The sequence below is a fragment of the Haemaphysalis longicornis genome, unplaced genomic scaffold (assembly GCF_048455015.1).
Source record: "Haemaphysalis longicornis isolate Haplotype H1 unplaced genomic scaffold, Haemaphysalis longicornis Haplotype H1 scaffold_4, whole genome shotgun sequence".
In the NCBI taxonomy this organism is placed as follows: domain Eukaryota; kingdom Metazoa; phylum Arthropoda; class Arachnida; order Ixodida; family Ixodidae; genus Haemaphysalis; species Haemaphysalis longicornis.
In genome coordinates, this window is record NW_027526361.1 from 114,637,551 (window position 1) to 114,655,768 (window position 18,218).

The window sequence follows — 18,218 nt, forward strand, 5'->3', positions numbered from 1 at the left end:
GGTGTTGAGCTCAACACCTTTAAAAAAGGGTGTTGAGGATGCTCAACACCCTAAAAAACGGTGTTCAGTCTCACACCCTTTTTTGAGGTGATGGCATGCGCAGAGGCAATGTCAAACGGCGGAGCGCGCAGCATTCAACACAAACAGCCAATACGTACAAGTTACAGTTAGAACACGGGATGCAAGCGGTACAGGGAGTGCATACTTACTTAGCAATACATGTGCTGTTCTTGCTTTTATACCCAGCAGAGGAAAGCCCCCAGATGGAGTCGGTGGGATTGTCGCAAAAATCTGATATTTGAGCGCTAATTTTGGAATTATGGATTTTACTACGAGAATATACAAATCAACACGTGGATTTGCAAAAACTTTGTAATTACGCGGTAGTTTTTCTGATCCGTAACTTATAGAATTTTATTAAATAGCATACAAATCTTCCCTACCACCTCAACACCCTTCAAAAAGGGTGTTCATAATTTCAACATCCTTTTTTCCAGAAGGGTGTGAAGCTACAAATTAGGGTGTTCGAAACTAAGAAAAAGGGCGTAAAGAAAAAAAAAGGTCTAAGAAAAGACCGCCAACGAAGAAAAAAGCTGGAGAGACCTCCAATTTTGGAGGCATTTTGTACCTGTTTACACGGGTGGACTGAACATTCTCTACAAGCGGGTGGAGGGGGGGTTGTACCTCACGATGTTTACAGCTATATGAATTGGCATAATTTATTACCAGTGAAGCTCTTTAAGCTTCAGGAGGTAGTTTCAGTGGCATTAGCAAAAAATACAAAGAAAAAGAACTGGGGCACCTGTAAAGGGTGCACCACCGCAGATAGGGTATTATAACAGTGAAGTCGGCTTCCGAGCTTGTTAGAGTGTGAGATCAAGGAGCGTATGCGTATGCGCACCTCTTACTGTACCATTTCAAAGGTACAAGTCTTTTTTGGATTCTAAAAGGTAAAAAAATTCGCGCAGCTTGCAATAGTGGTGCAAGGCTGGAGAAACAGCAACGCTGGGGGCCGACCTACCTTGTTTCCCTCTTGGATCTCCTGGAAATGTGGAGGGGGGGGAGGGGGGCACACTGGAACAGCCTTGTGAAATCCGGTTAAATTTGGCCTCATCCCTGAGTGGTCATCCTGGCTGAGCAAGAACACTGTAAAGCTTAGCAAACATAACAAAACTTAGCAACACCGGAAGAAACTAGGTCGACCCCCGGCTCCGTTGTTCTTTTTTTGCAACTGAACACCTATTTCACACCGTTTCAACAACCTACAGAAAGCCAAGCGTGTTGCAGTTGGTAAACATCCTTTTCGCCACACGACTACAGTCTTCTTAATTTTGAAGGTTCAAATTGGTGTTTCACGTGCCAAAGCTAAACTTGGGGCATGTGGTGCACCGAATAAGAAAACGAGCGATCATTGCATAAGAGCAATTATTTTTTTTTGCGTTTGGAAATTTCTTGCGAGCAGAGGAGCAAATGAGGGGATGTCTTCTTCTTTACCGTGCTATTAGCATTCGAACATAGCCTTATTCAATGAACAGCTGAACACCTTTTCCACACCCTTTCAACACCCTACGAAAAACCAAGGATGTTGAAGTTGATCAACACCCTTTTTTTTAAACAAAAATGGCGTAGAGCTAGGAAACGGGTGTTGAAACTCAAGAAAAAGGGTGTAAAGGCCTCCCAACACCCTTTTTCCACCTATGCTACACCCTTTTTGGCTAAAAAGGTGTAAAAAAGTTTAGTGTGTGTAACGAGACCAACTTGTCAAGGAAACTTCGCGTGGAAAGAGATTGGTTATATGGCACGGAAATAGGATGTTGTTTGGGCCAATATGGTTCAAGCCGGAATTACTCGCCGGTTGCCTACTTGTCCGCTTGTAGCCACGGAAGATAATGAGTTGCCTTTTATCTCTTGCTTGCAGAATGCGCCCTCCTCCTCCTCACATTTTGCATCTTCGCCCACCCTCGTTCCCGCTGCTTGGATCTGCGCACATAAAGCCAATTAAACTGTGTTGTTGTACCTCAACCGGTGTCTGCCTACCCCGAATGGCTGTGTGAATGGCTGACTACTCGGAATGGCTCCTATTTCTCGCAACTTTAGATTCCTTTACGTCAACTCTGCGCTAATACTTGTATTACAGGCCTGTGATATCGCTTCTCCTATGTAGAGCCTTTTCGCTGAACGGCACAACGCCGTTCGGGAACCTCAAACTTCTCCGGCACTTCCCCTTTAGTTGTATACCTCGAACACGTTCCTTTCCAGCTTTGGTGTCCTCCAAAAAAAAAAGTTTGTAAACATCTTCAGATTGGATTGGATTGGAAAAACATTTATTGTGCCTGCAGTTGAAGTCCAAGTTAAGACTTCAGACTTGGCCAGTGTCGTCCTCGCTGTACATTGTTTTCATGTGCGGATCCGGGGCGACTTCTTTGGGGTTGGGGACGGAATGAAAGGGCGGATGCCTTGGAGCGCAGGCCTTTGATGGCTCAGATGCGGTACGAGGCAAATGGGATGGCCACAAGCCGTGTAGTCTTGGTGGCATTGTGTCGCTCGTCCCCTAGCTGCTCCTCTTCTTCCTGCCTCATCGGATCAAGCACCGGTCATGTGGTCCACGCAGAGAATCGCAATGAGCTCTGAGTAACTGGTGGCCTAATAAGGCGATTGCTACTTGACGCTGCCGTTAATTTTCTTCTGCGTGAGCTGGGAGGCCGTGTGTTGGCCTTCCGTGGACCCCTTGAATGCAAGCACTAGTACTAGTAGAATGCTCTGGAGCTCGCTAAAAGGGTGGCATCCTGCAGTGGTACGTTGACTTGCACGTGGAAACAATCGGGCTCGGGTGCCTGTACTGAAGTTCGCCTTGTTTCGTTCTTCCGTAGTTCTCCGTTGATACCTCGGTGTTTTTCCGCGCCCCACTTGGTTGTTTTCCACTGCGCAATCCGCGGCTAAGGTGTAGTTCGATCTGCTGAGCACTGATTGTCACGTTCGTGTCGGGGCCCTGCAGTGTTAGTGTAGCTGCGCGGGTCGAAATTGAAGTTTCAGCGGGCGACTTAATGAGTCCATGGTCCAAGTTAACTAGGGAAGACTCTACACGTCGTGCTTCGCGTGCACAGCCGAATTGGGACAAATGTGCGGGTCGTTTGCCACCCCCCCCCCCCCCCCCCCGCCGCTCACGCCACACCTGAGAGAGGGGTTGCACAATGATAGGGAAACGTTCATAGTGTTACTCGGCATTCCGTTCTTGACTGGTGTGGGGAGTTTTCCAACCTATAGTTTTTCGAATCTGCAGTGTCGCCTAATTGGCGACGTTCACTGACGGTACCTGGTGCCTATAACAACGGCAAGTTAAGCATCGCTCCGTAAACAGCACTCAAACTATAATTGACGAAAACCCCAGCTCTAGTTTGTCGTTTTGGAAAAGCAACTCAGTGACAGACCAGCGACGCAGCGTCTGCCCTCTCCCTCCTCTGGATCCCAAGCAGCGTAACTATACCCCGCTGTTCCAGAAACACGTTAACCGGCGAAAGAAGCCCGCAAACGTGTGTGTCCTCACCGCGGGGTGGTGGCGAGCGACGACGTGTAGACGCATCGCAGAACAGGCGGGCCAAAGCGACCACCGCGTATACGCCGCTCGTTAGAGGCAGCAACAACAACGCGGGGCTGAAGAAGGAAGAGAGCGCGTGTACCGTTACGCGCGCATATTTAACGCGTGCGCGCACGGACGCAGCAGCAAGAAAATGAGAGCGAACAGAAGGAGCTGCCACCAAGTGGCGCTGCGAGCAATAATAGAGGGGGGCTTTAGCGATGAAGGGTGGGGCGGCGCAAATGATGGCGCTTATACGCCGAGTTCGCGCACGCCGCCCGACCTATGGGTCGGAAACATCTGGGGACACGCTAGTCTTGCGCTTCTTCCCTCTCCTCCACCTACGTCCCTTATTTTGCTCTTCCTGTGGCCTCGAGTGCAGGGGAAGCAGGAGCCAACGATGCGCTGCTGCCTTGGTCGGCTGAGCTGACAGTACCGTGTTTTTTCGTTTTGTAGTGTCACCGAGCGTTTTGGTTAGCGATTGAGTAACGATAGGGGCACGGTGTTGGGCGTCTCAAAGGATCACTGGTGATTTGAGGCCGTGTGGTGCAGTTTTGATTTATTTAAGTAGCGAACCGAGGAAGGCGTTGCGCCACTGAACACGAGGTCGTGGGTTCGATTACCTACCGCAGCTGCTGCGTCTGGAATCAAGAAATTATTGTCTATCGTTATTTGGTGCACTTTAAAGGTTCGTTTCAGTATACGCCGCGCCTGTAATAGCTTGGGCACATAAAGCCCCGATTTCGGCAAACTCGTCGTATTTGCACGATTCTAACGCGGCCCCGCATGTAACGCGCAGTGCAATTCAACATCCCGAATCCACAAAAAGAACTTGGCGCCGATTCTTCAGCGCACACGAAATGATGCCCTTAACAGACGCCTGAAAATTGCACAAAACGTTCGATTGAACGTAAATCGGCGCACGCTGTGCGCAGCTAAAGCCCTTCCGAGGAGCGTTGCACTGAACATTGCGGTCCCTTAGTTTTCGCCAGTCGCGAACACGGAACTCCCGGACGCCTTATGCACGGGACGCTGCCCGGCTGCCTCCTATTCCCGCCAGGATGATTCCTCTGCGTTTAAACGAAGCCTCCATCATTCGTTGAGAAGCTTTGTTTCGCTTTCGAGTCGGCAGTTCCGGTTTTGGGGTTTTTCAGTGTCCAGTTCGACTGTAGCGCTCAGGTATTTTTGAACCCCTATTTTCATAAAAAAAAAAAAAGGTGCGCCTTAGAATCGTGCGAATTAAAAGTCAGTGAGATAATCGCGCCAGTAATTTTCCGAGGGAAGAGCATGGAGCGAGCCGTTCGCAAGCATCTTTCTAGGATGTTTTCGGTGTCTGTATACTATAGTGTTTGGCGCGCATGCAGACTAAAGCACGGTCGCACACATCCAGCTGATTTCACATCGAAATGCGGGCGTGCGCTTCCCACGAGAACTTCAGTACTGGCGCGTCTCACGTGCTGCGGTGGATTGCCTCAACTCAGTGATATGCCCAGTACAAACTACCTTATCCGTAGCTTTCTTCTTTTTATTTTATTTTTTGTCAGGTGTCTGACTAAAATTTCTGTCCCCTGCCAGAAACCGTGTGTACCGGGACCCTGCCAGCTTACCGTGTGTACCGGGACTCGACTGCGCATGCGCGCGCGGGCACGGCAAGGCGGGCTACCATTCAGCGGAACGAATGCGCGGGCACGGCGAGGGCCGGCCGACCGTCAGCGGAACTTAGCCACCCTACAGGAACGAATGCGCACATGCGCAGACGTCGGGTTCCGGTACGCACGGAACACACGGTACACATTTACGGTAAGCCAGAACTCTGTAATAGAGAGTTTTAGCATAGCGTTACTGTGTTTACGTCACCGTTTACCGTGTTTGCGGGAGTAGACTGCGCAGCGCGAGAGTTACCGCGAACGGTAACTTACCGGCACAGCCTTCACCGTCGCCAGCGGCTTCCGGTAACACGGTAAACGGCAAAGCGAACACGGTAACGATATGCTAAAACTGCCTATTGTCAAATAACGTGACGACCGCTGCCCGAATGCAACAGGCCTGTTCTTCGCAATTCCGTGTGACTGCAGGCAGTGTGGGATTAAAAGTGAGCTGAAGAGGAGGAGGGCGACGAAGTGTGTTTGCGCTTCCTGAAATGCCATCGCGGAACACAAAGCACTGGGGCGACAGTGAAATTTAGTGCGTCCTCGCGGCGCCAAAGATGGCGTGCACCCATAAGCAACGCACGCGTGGAAACGCGGAACCGTCTGTCCTCCTAGAGGGGCCTTTGTTTCTACCCGAAAAAGTCTTCTCACTTGGGGAGGGGGAAGGCTGCCGTGCCAGTTGCCGGTTCAGCATGCACGACGCCTCGACGCCTTTTTGTTCACCCCCTGGCGAAGACATAGAGCGAAGCATATATGGGTCTCGCTTATTTGCGCGGAAATTTAAGTAAACATCGCTTTTGTCCCCCGCTGTTGCCCCAATCGGAAGGAAGCAGCGTCTGAATCCAGCTGCCCACCTCGCATCCGTTCTTCGCAGCTAAGAAGGGTGCGTACACTCCGCGATTTGAGCAAAAATATGCCGGAAGTTCTACATGCGTAGTACGTTCTTATAAAGCAACGGGAATTGCCCGGGCGCCTTCTCAACGCGCTTCCCCCGCACAGCTCAAAGAATCCGTGCGAGTCTTTTGGGAAGTGCAGAATAAAAGCAGGCGCAAGAAGAGAACGCGCAACCGTAATAATGTTCTTGCGAGTGTACATTTTTAAAGTCAATCTCGGCGAAAAAAAGCAGATGGTCCCACAAATTCGGCGCAACTTCCTTTCTAAGGTCGCGCGCCTTGACTTCGCGGGTTCGTCGCTGCGGCGGAGTGATACACTACATGTGCCGTTTATGACTTGCAAGCAGAAAAGAATGGTTTTATGTATATATAATGTGCATGTATGTGTGCGTGTGTGTGCAGGCGGGGAAGTGTGTGTAGCCGTTGTCGAGAGACAACGGCACCATGCGTGCAAAAGTCGCCTGAAAGGGTATTTCTCTTCGCGGAAGAATTCGGTAAAGACTGGGCGTCATTGGCCGCTCGTGGTATTTCCACCTGTATACGTTTAGCAGGAGAAGCAAAATACCACGTGGGGACCTATTTCTTTATCCGCAGCCCCTACCAAACGACTGCAGCTTGATGCGGTGGCTGGCCAAGCGGGGAACGAATTTCTAAAAGTGGGGTTGTTGGCAGTATACCGAACGGCTGCTGGCGCCCTCGCCAGGCACATTCTGGGACGCATGTTATCGCCATGATTAAGTCATCAGGGTGAGTTTAATCATTTTACCCGCTGCGGTGGCCCAGTGACTAAGGCGTCGTGCTGCTGAGCCCAAGGACGCTATACTTCGACTCGGCCACGGTGGCCGCTTTTCAGAATGGAGGCACGAAACGAAAACGCCCGTGTGCCAAGATTTCGGAGCACGTTAAAGGTCCACAGGCGATCGAAATTAATCTGGAGCTTTCCACTTTTGCGCGCCGCATAGCTCAGTTATAGCTTCGGCGCAGAGTTAACCCCCGATCGCTTTATAATTATTTTGCTTAAATTTCACCACAACAGTATAGCCAGAGCATTGAAGGACTCTGGTATAGCTAACCGCATCTGACTTGTGTCTGTGTTCGGTTGTTTCTTGGCACACGTGGCCGCTTTAACGCCATAATGAGGGCGGGTCAGCGATATCTCGCCTCCGTCACAGACACGAAGGTTGATTCCGCGTGGATTTCCTTTGAGGATCAATCCAATGTACCCTTATGCGTTTACCTTTCTTGGCTGTCTCTCTGTCTTAGCTAACCGCATCTGGAGGCGTGTATCACGCAGCGGCTATTCTGCTCGTTCGCCTGTGTCATATTTCCTTTTTTTTTTTTTTGTCCTTCCGACCCATCTGTCCTCTTGGAGGGTGATTTCACCCATACACGGCATTTTCCAGGTTGTTTGTTGAGCCCCGCAGCGGTGTATACTGCGCATCTGCGTAGAGGAGTTCGTCGAAAGACAATTCGTAAAACCGCATTTCGTAATAGTGAAATTCGTCGCAGGACAGTTGGCCACATAGGGCAGTTTGTCGTAGGGCTATTCGTCAAAAAACAAAGAAAAACTTTACATTAACTTCAACGCACAATGGGATATTCGAAAAATAGAATCGAACGTGTTTGGGTAAAAAAAAAAGGGTAAAAAAAAAAGTTCAGACGCCGAAAATTAGTGGTTCAGTGGGCCTGCAAAAGTAAAACACACAGATAACCACAGCCATGCCCCAGACCCAACCGGGGTTAACTGTCTGAAAATTCATTCAGAAATGAAGGGCAGCGCAAGTGGGAATGCACAGATATTCGTCCGTGTGTTCTGTCCCGAGAGCACTGCAGATAAATGCGTGCAGGGGAAGCGCCGTGGCATTCGATTCGCCAACTATCCCCCGTGGACGTCACTCTGCTGTGAATTTTTCGACGCTTGTGTATATGCTTTGAGTTTTTGGGGAGCGCAAGTTCACTCCATTAAACTTTGTTCCTTGAAAAACCCTGCGTCGTTTTTGGCTACGTGGCAATATACTCGATAATAGCTAGATTCTTGGTCTCGGATTACAGGGATAGGAGTGCCTCGGGAGGTACTTGCGGCGAAGCATGGTGAATGGCACTTTCCACGTTCATTCTGGGAAGGCGTGAGGCATTTGCCTTTTGTTATAGACCGCTTGCTTCCTCAATAAATTGTGTTGTAAGTCTGCGCTGTGCCCGTGTTGTGTATTTGCCTCTGTCTTGTTTTGTGCGGTTTAGAATGAACCTGTACCAACTAGCCCAGTGAATTCGCAGTTTTTTTTAACACATTCGTCGAAGTGACGAATCATAATTTCGACAAATTGCCCTATGTGACGAATTACCCTACTACGAGTTGCGCTATCACAAATTGCCTTTCGAAAAATAGTCCTAAAGCACTGTGTAGACGCCAGGCTTGGGACGCGTGCACGCCTTTGACTGTGTGTATACAAACCGGCCGTCCGGTCGCCGCGGTTGCAACAGCCAGCCCGCGCTCCACTGCGGCGACGGTTTAAAGGACCTCGCACCGCGAAAACTACTCATGCAGTGAATCCTTCTGTATACGCTTGCTTCCATACTCTCTATCCAGATAAATGGGGGCGGAACGTTTCATGGCCGCTTGTTGAGCGCTTGTGCAGAGCACCTAGACAGTTATAGACCATTCCCGTGTCAGATACAAGGTCTACGAGTCAGACCCCGGGGGAAAAAGAGAAGAGAGGAAGGCCATTGTGCTTTTCGAATGTTCAGTTGTAAATATATCAGTCTTATCCAACGTCTGACACGTACCACGCTCGCTGACGCCGATGCAAAGCCGCCCCCGAACGAACGCAAGGGCGCGCGTTTGTCAGCCGATGCTGGCAATATGGATCGGGGATATCTTTCATCTGAGTATACATGGCGGGAGCTATTCTCGGTCGCGATGGCTGTTTCAAAGAACTAAATGTGTGCGTGTTGTGTGTGGGTGGACATATATACACATACACACTTTTTGCAGCAAGGACCTCGCTCCGCATAGAGCGTTCCTGTGGAGTATACCTATTTGTTCGAGCTGAGAATGTTGGGCAGTTTTTTGTTCTTCGTGGAGTTTTATAAATAGACATAAAACCAGCGCCGTTTTGCTGAAAATTTATATCTAGAGGTGCATATTGAGGCAGTCGAAAAGGCGACTGAACAGACCTTATGAATAATGAATTGGAGCGCATTAATTACTTCCTTTGAAGGAGAAAGCCATATGCGCCTTTTGAGGCGGAAAACACAGCGTTGGGAGCAACGTGGGGCCCCAAAATTCTAGTGAATACTTAACACTTTGCCACCCATGTGTAGAGATGTCAGCACACGTCAAAGATCCCCAGGTGCTCAAAATTAATCCTGAGCTATAGCTTCGGCGCGTAAAAAATGTTTTCCCCCCTATAGCTTCACCATACGGTAAGTATGTCGACGGAGTGTCGTAGGATGAATGCGAGGCTTTTTTTGTTTTTGCTTGGATGTCAAATCGGCAGCACTACCCATCCACGCCTGGTGATGGGTACCGCATTGCCGTTGTCAATCCTGATCAACTCGGCAGATTTACGGCGCTGTCCTCCGAGCTGCGCCTAAAAGATGGGGACGAAAGCGGCGCAGCGCTTTTCGCTTGCATCTAAGTGTTTCGTGCCTCGGTATTGTTCCGTGAGATATGCTTTCTTTGCGCCTGCGTGCGTGCAGTGGGAGGCACGTGCTTGCGAATCCGTCTGCCGGCGGCAGCATTGCGGAAAAGCGACCCTCCGCGTATGCGAGCACACGACCCATTCAAATCAGCCTGGGCGCCGGTCTCGCCTTGCTGGGGGCGCGATGCTTTCTCGAAGTCTCGCGCGCTATTTCCTCCTCCCCCTCTCCATCCTCACTCGCGCACGCTCGCGGGCAGATGTGGAAAACCAAGCGTATGCACGAATGAAGCGACAACAACTGAAACGTCCGCTGCATGTTTTCTTTCCAAAGCGTCAGGCGAATCAGATGGGAGTGCGGAATTGTCTCTCTCCGTGTGCGTCTGTAAGCCCTGATATTGCGGTCGTGAGGTGAGGGACTCCCCTTCGCCATAAAGAAAGATAAGGGTAGTGCCTTCACTTTATTTTTGTCATTGACTTCACTTTTCCGGTTTATATCGAAAGTGCATGTGCACACCGATATAAGTCAATTCGCGTCCTGTGGCTTTGACGTCGTCGGAATGCTATATATATATATATATATATATATATATATATATTTATATATATATATATATATACCTTATTCCCCACATTAGGAGCTCGTCCCTGCCTGCGCTGCTAATACCCTTCGTTGGTATGTTTCTTTTTAAAGCGAAATTTTCTATGCCTCACTTGCGTCACACAGCGTAACACCAGAACTCACTGCAGGAAAACCAACTTTACACAGTGGGTTCCCACCGAGGACACATGGGGATGATGATGATGATGACGATGAAACGCTAAGCGCCTCAAGAAAAAGAAACAATGGTCCCCTTGGCCCCTGAACCGAACGTGGGTCCCTCGCGTTACGAAGCCGACTGCGCCCATTGGCACATCCAGAAATGTCCGGATGTCCTGACTCCCCCCCCCTTGAATTTTGAATTTATACCCCGAGAAGATGACCCCTCAGGTCGTGGAAAAAGTCTGGCTATTTTTTATACTTCTTGTATTTTTGGTTTTCCAAAATTTCTGCGAACAAAAAAGGCTACTACTCTCCCCCTACTAATCATCATCATCATAACTGATAGGAGCTGACCCCCCCCCTCAGAAAAAAACCTGGATCCGCCCCTGATCGCGCCATTCCGACATGGTCGAAGCAGTTTGCATTTTGCACTCAGGATGTATTCGCCTTTTAACCATCTTTCTTTTGGGAAAGGGGCTGCGCTTGTTTTGCAATATGAATCCCCGCCGACTTTCCCCAATTCTAAAAGGTATTTCGCCCTCTCGCCCTCCCCCCACCCACTTTTCTTCCCCCACACCTCTGCACCTTTTGTATAACTGAGGAAGAGCACTCAGCAATGCCCTCTCCATGCTGGTGCGGATTTGGAGCTTCAAACGAGGAAAGTGAAAGTGAGCTTTGAGGAGGCTTTTTCTTCGCTATGGCGGCGATTGCCCCCCCCCCCCCCCCCCTCCGACGGGGGCGAGGATCCCTGACGTATACGTAGTGATAAATGCTCGCTCGTAATTGCAGGCGTGCGTATACATGTAATCATGCGGCCCATAGAAATAAAATTCACGACCGGTCTTGGTGGCTGAACCGTACTGAGCGCGAAGGAGCGGGTTCGGTTTCCGGCCTCGGTGGCTGTTGTTCTAACGGGGCTTTTATGTTGTCGCACTTACTTTTGAAAGCCTGCTCGTTGATCGATGCTTGCTGGCAAAGCACTAGAAGGTATCGTTAATCATATCGGGCTGCTGTCCTCCTGTCGTTGTTGTTGTAGCGAAACTTGTACGCTGCCTGACCGGAAAGCGGTTCCTTTTTTTCCGTTTTGCTGCTTTCTTCTGGTGCTATACGCACCTAGCTGTCACAGCTGCACCGTACGAATCGTACGAGCTCACACCAATGTTTTTAGGGTGTAAAACTTTGCGGCAGACGTTGCGCTGCAGTGCCCAAGAACCGCGAAATACATTCCTGCAGGCGCTGGCAACGGCCAAGTAATGCGGGCACTGAACCCGCGCTTGCACGCATGTCTCTGCTGGCCGATGCGGACGGTGATGCACTTGGGCTTCCCCCCGGCCACTTCGGAAAGGCGAGGTCGAGAGGGCAGAGGAGCGAGAAGCAAGCTCCACGAAGCGCGATGACGTCCGTGCTGTCGTAAATTGGCAGTTTTTTTTTTTTTTCGTGCTCAGTTTTTGGGAGACCGAAGGACCGATGCCGATCGCTACGTATGCACCACTGCGCCGTGGTGTGCGAGGAGTCGAATTCGTACCCCGTGCTAGAGCCGCGCTTGTTCTTACCGAAGGTTGGTCGTGTGTGTCGCGTGCGTCCAGTGGGCGGCCGAGGGTAGCGAACCGGTTCCCGTGGCGGCCACAGCGTGCGGGGTGTATGCATTGTCGTGCGAAGATCGACCCTGCGGAATGCGGCTTCATTCCCAAGGCACGCATCACCGCGACCTTGCGCAAGGCCGTGGGCGACACTCGTCGCCGCGCGCTGGGTTCCGTTGTTTTCAAGCCGGAGCGGATTCATGATCGAGGGAGGAGGAGAGATGGTCGCTTCACTCTCCACCTCGAGCCTATCGCAGTGAGGCTGGCTCTGTCTGAAACCGTGTTTAGTATATCTGAACGGTTTCTAGTTGGACAGGTCGGTCTGCGCTACCCAGTGGACAGCGCAGCGCGCAAAGGCTGTCGAGTTTGTGCTTCACCGTTCTTGCACCCATTTCGTTTATGCGCTGCTGGTCCGGCGTGTATGTGCGTACCTTTCTTCCCGAGAGAAGCGCACTGGGAAACAACGAATGCGGCTTGGAATACGTCCCGGAGTCGCGCTTTCGGACCCCCCCCCCCCCCCTTTTTTTTTTTTTTTCAGCGAAAGCGAAAGCGCGCAAAGAGGGGATTAAATGGATGAGTATACGATGAACCGAGAGTTGAATGGCATATTGCTCAGAGGTCAAGCGAGACGTTAAAACTACGGGAGCGAAAGCGTACGTAACACCGGAAGGTCGGTGGTTGCTCGTTCACAAACGAGAGGACGGATTAGTATTCCTTTCACTGTGCCGTTGCGTTGCGGTGGCTGTCTTTGGCTGTCCAAGCTTTTGGGGCTCACAAAATGCGAAGACCGAGCTTTTTTTGTGAGGCCCCCCCAAAAAATGAGGCCTGGATGGGAGGTGAGCAGGTGGAGAGGAGAAGAACTCGCCGCTGATTCGCTGACAGGTGAGAGAGGAGGATAGCGCGTGGAGATGAGGAAGATAGAAAGGACGATGGAGGAGGAATGGGGTATGCGACGGTAATTGGTTGCACTCTGGTTATCGAATGCTGCGCAAGTGCGCGGTAAAGGTAGGGTTGAAGGATGGGCAAGTACGCTATGTCGATTGGTTAACTTGGGTTATACTGGAAGGTTGTGAAAGAGCGCTGCGGTTCATGTACAGAACTACTCACAGGTACCGCCTAAGTGCTTTGATGGGACAATGTTTCACTCACGCAGCACAACTGCCGCACAGTCCGCTATACATCCGTTTTCTGTTGTCCCGGTGCTGTTTGTTCCCTAACGGCGTAGCTCGGCACGATCTCGTTATCGCGGCTTAGTAGCGGTTTGTGTCGTGCACGCGCGCCAAAGGGACCGGCAACAAAGCTGTCCCGGTCTCGAGTCCGCCGCCGGTAGTGTGTGCGCCCGTGGTGAGCATAGCATTGTGTGTAAGCAATGCTAATGGTCTTCCCAGCCTGAAAGGCGCGGGTTATGGCTTCTTGGCGCAAGGGTGGGTGTTCGCGCGTGGTCTCTTGGGCTTCGTCGTGTCTGCCCCCTCCCGCTTCCTTCTCCCGCAGACATTGGGCGAGCGTACTTGAAAGATGAGGAAAAGTGCACTTTCCGCGGAGGGGTCGATATGAGGGCATTTTCCTGGTGTCACTGTGGCGTTGGTGTTTTGTAAAAACGACGTGTCATGTGATACAGCATCGTGTTTTTCAGAAGGAAGGAAAAAAAAAAAAAACGTTTTCTCACCGTGTTTGCTATTTTGAACAGCCTAGCCGTGGATATATGCTGTTTCAACTTCTGTATTCACGCGGAACCATTAACTAACTGTTTGAGCATAAAAGCCATTGTCCGGAGTCGGCAGCAGCAGCAGAGAAACGGCTCCTAAAATTGCCCACGACACAAAGAGAATAAAATAGATTTGGGTTCGAAAGAAACATCGGAATATTTTGTGGCTGGACGGGAATCGAATCTAAAACATCCGGACTGCGAGTCCAGCGTGCGTACATCTCTAAAGCTACTTTTATTTCATTGGCCTTAACTTACTAAAAGTGAGCGTATCGAGAATGCGTGGCGGCTTTCGACTTACAAAACCTCGACAACCGGTACGCGCAGCTCTATAAGGTACGATGAGTGACGTTACTTGGAACGTCGTTAAGCCCAACGTTGAGGTAGCCACACGTTGAAGCTGAATGCATGCCTGACAGCATACCCACTTAGGTAAACTAGCTGGGATATCCACTGGCTTCGACGCATTCCGTATATATCACATGCATCACGTTGAATACTCGTGAGGACATGGAGGAGTACTTTTATTATAAGAGAAGTCTCTACAGGCCCATTTGAAGGGGTGGGAGGGGGGTTCTGAGGAAGAGGGGTAGTTGAAGGCAACAGGTTGTATTTGTGCCTCCACTGATTTACGCATGCGCATTCGTGCTTTATTGTAAGAGACGCTGTGCAAATGAAGAGGTTCTCTGCACAGGCGAGGGCAAAACCGCTGTTCATGGAGCATTGTGCTATGAGTGTGCGGGTAGAGGGATCGACAGTGTGAGGGCTTATGGGAACTGAGGGGTCATTTGTAGCAGGCTTTAATGTGAGATAATGCGTGAATTTTGGGCTCATGTGAAGTGTCCTCGAAAAAGGGAGCGTGCACCGTTACGCAACGCCTGGACATGCACAGCGTTTGCTGTGATGCGTTCTATAGCGCGTGCATCAAATCCTGTTAGTCTCCAGTCAACCAGGCCCCTCTGCGCAGCACCACGTATATATCGACTGCTATGGAGTCTAAATCGTCAACCTTGTCCGCGACCTATTGCTTGGCACGCGTCCACGCAGGTACACCGCAGATTTTATTTCATTTTATTTACAATATGCTGCAGGCCCCTTCCGAGGTTCACGCAGGGGTGGGTGCAAGATACAGTGTAGTGTGTGATCTATGTTGACAAGGCAAACAAAAAGTTAAAAAAGAAGAATGATGAACTAAAGGAGCTGAAGAACGCGGCTAAACGAGCGAAGAGGCAGGCACCGTAGTGCTTGAAAATAAACTCATTTAAATTAAATTTCAAACAACACCGTTCAAATTGTTACGGTATGCAGCCAACGTGTAAACGTAGAACCTGTGAAAAGTAACGCGCTGAAATTCAATCACAAAATTAAAAAAACATGCCGCGCTGCAAAACTGGGAAGCATCATCGCACGCATCCCGAAATTCGAAGGCGCGCTCGGTGGCGTTCGATTGGACGTCAATGCTTTCGCATCGCCAACTCAGAAATGCTTAGGTGCCCAAAGTTTCCAGGGAGCCGCTGATGCCTCCACACATTCAGTTGCTGTATACTTGTACCCAGATTGACGGTTTGACGCTCCCAAGTTGTTTCAGGTGGTGTAATTACAAATGCTGCCGTGCCCGAACCAAGTTCACCGCGCCGTCGCCACTGTTTTCTGGGCTGCGTGACGTCCGCATAAAAAAGGGCAAAGAGTGAACTGAAATACGAGTACTAGAGCTGAGGCGGAGCGTCGAAAATCTCCCTCCTTCATCTTCGCCGCTATTTGTTTTTATATTTTTTGTATACCGGAGCATTACTGCATTATTCAACGGTGTTTGTTATCTGCGCATACGTCACCCTGTCGCTCTCCGTTTTACTTTTGACTGCAGCGTGCACCAAAAGTGGCATTGCCCCTCCAGCTGCTTCTAGAGGGCGTCATGAATTCTTCGGTAATGTTTCCAGCAGTGCGACTCCAGGTATACATTTGCAAAGGCTTGCCTTTTCTTTTAACCTTATATAAGGCGCACTAACCGTGGCAACAATCGTGATACGGTGTATACAGGCCGTGTATCTTGCGATCGCTCCAAGATATCTCTTATCGGCCTTATCGGTCACCCGAGATCGGACTAACGCCACACGTACATGCGGTACCGCATAGTTACGCCGTCAATAGATTTCGCTCCCAGGCTACAGGTCCTGTTCTAGAATAGCGCTGTCGCTTTAAATATACAGCTCCGTGATGATTCATGCCCATCTCAGCGGATGTGACATGACACTATAGTTGCTGCTATATGCCAGGATCCGATGCGCTCTCCTATAGGCTTACACTGATTCTATTCTCTTTTTTCCCCTTGGAAAGGAGGGTTTCTTGCTGTCCACCGTACTGCGCCGCTGGATCAGCGAAAATCACTCGAGGTTCACATATCCTCCGCAGGCCTCTGTCTCTCTTTTTCCCCTTCTGCGCTGCAAGCGAATGGTTCTGCGGTGAGTCACCACATGCACGCGCACGCACGCACTCGCAAAAGCGATATATGCGTCCACCGAGTTCACGGTGAGCGAATAAATGCGCTGCCTTTCGTGTCCTTCTGGGCGTGGCCATCCAAGTGTGCTCTTTTACCCGTCGTGTTCATTATTAAGCGCACTAAACTGCTTCAGAAATAGGCAAAGCTAGCCTGCGCGCCTGCTTGCACACTGAAAATATCAAGCTGCTTTCGCAGCACTGTACCAAGACTATACAGTGCTGAAGGGCTTCCACCCGAGGATGGAGGCCGATAAAAAGCGCCAGGGGTCAGGTGAAAGCAGCCCTATGGGGCTCGCTACGGTTGGTGCAGTGAATTTTACATTGTTTTTCTTTGTTATGCGCTCTTCCTCTGCAGAAGAAACACGCACGCATTATGTAATTTGGGGGTGTTGGCCAAGACTTGACTCACGCTGAGCGACAGGGACGACTGACCACTCGGCGAAGGGTGTCGCTGGACTCGGCGCTGGACACGCCATGCAGTGATTGACCTTGCGACGTAGCGCTCGGTCGCCTCCTTCGCGACAGCCGCCTCCTCTTCCTCCGCGAAGTGGAAGCCTCGATTAGCGTCGGCCGCCACGATTGACTCGGCCCTTGCTGTCGATCGCCGGCGAGAGCCTTCCCCTGCGCCTCGTTAGTTGGCCGCCTTGCGCTTTTACCACCGCAGCTCTGTCGCGTGTGCTTCTTTACTGGAGCGGTCGATAACCGACGAAGCGAGTGTATCTATGTCGGCTGCCACGGGAGAAATGCGTGCCCTTGCCAAGAGCACGCGAGCTGTAAACACTGACCGCGGCCAGAGAGGTCTAATCAGTGTATAGCCTCGTCGGGTGCGTCCACGGTGTAAGAATATTCTAATCTAATCGACCCTGGGGCGCTGTGTCGGCGGAGCGTATTCCGATTTCGGCGATGCATCACCCACGAAAGGGAGAAAAGGAGGAGTGCGAGAGGGAAAGGCGAAGGGTTGCGGGGCTGTTCTGCCGGCGCACACACTCCCCGCTCTTGGCCCGGCGGCCGGCAGGCAGTGAATACCCATTTCTTTCCTCCATGTGAAGCGGCAAGTGTTTCATTCGCGCGTTGGATTTCGCTTTCTGGGACGGATGCGCTGTTATTCAACCACACTCCTAGTTCTGTATATTTTAACGAAGTTAGAAGTGCTTCAACTGTGTCTGTGTTGGATTTCGCGTCCGCTTGTGATACCCACCGCTGTGCGTTTCGAAGTGCTTCAACCGGGTCGTTTGATTAAGTTTTACGCTGCAACAGTGTTCTAGGTAACATTACCTAAATACTTTGTAATCCGTGCTGTTTTGCAATCGCAGTGTAGCATTCGCAAATCGTCGCGTGAACGGTTGCTACGCAAGCGTGCATCCACAGTTCACCCTGTGATCGGCCGCCGCTGTGAAAGTCAACCTTTATTATGAATGAATTCCTGGAGTGTGACAAATAGAAATTTAGCCTAATGCCCCATAAAGTTGGGCCTAAGTCACGCTGGGAATACGCGATAAGTATAATCACTTGTAGCCCACCTCGAACATTTTGGTACTCAGATTTTCTGACGATTGCTTTCAACCTTGTCACGATGGTTGCACTTTCTGCCCTGCTGCTTTTTATGCGGTCGCACAAACAACCGGGTTGCTTGTTTTGTTTTTTTCTTTATCGTATCTAGCGCTCCGCCCAGACGAAATGGCAGTTGGCACTAAAGTTTCGCCCAGGCAGAATTAGAACTGTCAAATACTCCTGCTCTGATCTTCGCCTCTTAGATTAGACACGCAGGACTACCTTTGCACCGCCTCCTCTTCGCGATCGTGTGTTCATGGGTCTTTTTCTTTTTTGCTTGCAAGCCCCAATGGTGCTAGCACCCACATTTATTTGCGAGTTGGAATATGAAGCCTCCACTGATGACTTACGTTTGTCCACACACACTGA

At 50.4% G+C, this 18,218-nt stretch overlaps 1 protein-coding gene across 1 annotated transcript in view; it reads left to right on the plus strand.

The window, feature by feature from the left end:
* Usp2 (Ubiquitin specific protease 2) overlaps nucleotides 1-18,218 on the plus strand; it is a 227,206-nt gene that overhangs the window by 28,408 nt on the left and 180,580 nt on the right. The gene's annotated exons all lie outside the window — the stretch shown is intronic.